The 2,659-nt window shown below is 39.2% G+C and overlaps 1 pseudogene; it reads left to right on the forward strand.

Moving 5' to 3' along the window:
• Positions 1 to 311: 311 nt before the first annotated feature.
• Positions 312 to 1,505, forward strand: LOC101586585 (annotated as a pseudogene).
• Positions 1,506 to 2,659: the final 1,154 nt, after the last annotated feature.

Genomic DNA, 2,659 nt, shown 5'->3' on the forward strand with positions numbered 1-2,659 from the left:
AATAAAATAAAATAGCAATGGATTCATTGTCCTAATATTTCAGTGCTCATGAGGACGAGCTGTGATAGTTCCTTGGGGGAAATAAAACTTTGCCAGGCTCTTATATCAAGAAGAAATTCCTTACATAGAACTTCTTGGAAGAAACTCTGTTCTATTTGATTTCTATTTTTCTTCTCTTTAAAATAAAAACTTTTGGAACTTTCCAGAATGCACTGAGAAGTGCAGGAGCAGTGGCTGCTCGGCCTGCGCACTACTACATGCTCCTTCCTGCCTACCCCACTGCGGCCCGGCCCGCTCACTGCCTGTAGAAAATGGTGAAAGAAATGACTTACTACAGTGTTTTGGGGGTCAAACCCAATGTTACCCAAGAAGAACTTAAAAAGGCTTATAGGAAACTGACTTTGAAGTACCATCCTCATAAGAATCCAAGTGAAGGTGAAAAGTTTAAACAGATTTCTCAAAAGAACTTATGAAGTTCTCTCTGATGCCAAGAAAAGGAAATTGTATGACAAAGGAAGAGAACAAGCAATTAAGGAGGGTGGAGCTGGTGGTGGTTTTGATTCTCCCATGGACATCTTTGATATGTTTTTTGGAGGAGGAGGAAGGATGCAGAGAGAAAGGAGAGGTAAAAATGTGATGCATCAACTCTTAGTTACCTTAGAAGATTTATATAATGGTGCCACAAGGAAACTAACTCTGCAAAAGAATGTGATTGTGACAAATGTGAAGGCCGAGGTGATAAGAAAGGAGCTGTGGAGTGCTGTCCCAACTGCCAAGGTACTGGGATGCAAATAAGGATTCATCAGATAGGATCTGGAATGGTTCAGCAAATTCAGTCTGTGTGCATGGAGTGCCAGGGCCATGGAGAATGCATCAGCCCTAAAGACAGCTGTAAAAGCTTCAATGGAAGAAGATAGTTGAGAAAAGAAGGTTCTGGAAGTTCATATTGACAAAGGCATGAAAGATGGCCAGAAGATAACATTCCATGATGTAAGAGACTAAGAACCAGGGCTGGAGCCAGGAGGTACTATCACTGTGTTAGATCAGAAGGGTCATGCTGTTTTTACTCAACGAGGAGAAGATCTTTTCATGGATATGGATATACAGCTAGTTGGAGCACTGTGTGGCTTCCAAAAGCCAATATCCACCGTGACAACTGAACAATAGTCATCACCTCTCATCCAGGTCAAACTGTCAAGCATGGAGACATCAAATGTATGCTAAATGAAGGCATGCCGATTTATCGTAGACCATATGAAAAGGGTTGTCTAATCATTGAATTTAGGGTAAAATTTCCTGAAAATGGCCTTCTCTTTCCTGATAAACTCTCATTGCTGGAAAAGCTCTTAGCTGAGAAGAAGGAAGTAGAAGAAACTGATGAAATGGATCAGGTAGAACTGGTAGACTTTGATCCAAATCAGGAAAGATGGCCCCATTATAATGGAGAAGCCTATGAGGATGACGAGCATCATCCCAGAGGTGGTGTTCAATGTCTGACCTCTTAATGGGGCCAGTGAATAGTGCTCACTGCTGGCACGTGGTGTGCAGTGGTGAGCGTACGAAGGACTAGAATCATCATCTACTCACTACTCGCTGTTGTTTTTATTTTAATATTCAATTGTGGTAGTGTTTTAAAAGTTAAATGAAGAATAAACACAAATACAAAAGCTCCAACTTTGCCCTGTACGATTGATGACTTCAGCATGCAAGATGAAGTTCCCTGCCTGTAAAGAGCACCTAACCCTGGTGTCTCTTGGACCAGGCCTTGTCACTGATTTCAGTTGTCTACATGGACAAGCTTAGACTGAAATGCTAGATGTATGTGGTGACTTTAGTGTATGACCCTTCATTGATAAGCTATGGATTAACACTGTATTTAACTAGCAATAAACAGTTTGTGGAAGTGTCGGTCTGTCTACAGTTATTTGTAGTAAGTCAGACTCATGATGATGCTTCTGCAATCTGCTGCCTCAATTATTACTTGAAGGTGGCATAAAATATAATTTAGCCTGTGATAACAGTGATAGAAATGATACCTTTCTAAAGAAGGGGTTGAGCATAATGCTGCTTCTTAAGGGCCTGCATTTCTAGGATTGCATCCCTTTCTACTGTGCCATCTTTTCATATATAGATAGATAGATAGATAGATAGATAGATAGATATAGATATAGATATAGATATAGATATAGATATTGTTGACCACTCCTATTTACATTGTTTTTCCCTTCTTTTTGGGCCATGACAAGTACTTGCATTGTGACTTCAGAGCTGGATAACTTTGAAATTAAAGTGAAGAGAACACACGTAAAGATAATTTGCATGTGTAATGTAAGAAGTTCCATAGGTATGTTACAGGCTTACTTTAACCCATTTGACTTAATGCTCCAAAGTAACGGTAATTTAGTGGTAATAGTATAGCAAATTATGATGCGTAGCTTTACTTGTGTGTTTAAAAAAGGTCATATGTTCACATGCTTGTTCTGAGTATCAGAACTGTTAAAAAGCATGTATGTCTTAATACACTGATTACAAAGCAAAATAAATAAATAAATATTTTTTAAATGAAATCTAAAGAGTATGATAGGTGGACATACTCACCCTGCTCGATAGGAAATCATGTGCAGGCCTCGGGAAGTAGTTTTTCTGATATCTCAATGAA

This window comes from Octodon degus, unplaced genomic scaffold (genome assembly GCF_000260255.1).
Source record: "Octodon degus isolate 3935 unplaced genomic scaffold, OctDeg1.0 scaffold00014, whole genome shotgun sequence".
Lineage (NCBI taxonomy): Eukaryota > Metazoa > Chordata > Mammalia > Rodentia > Octodontidae > Octodon > Octodon degus.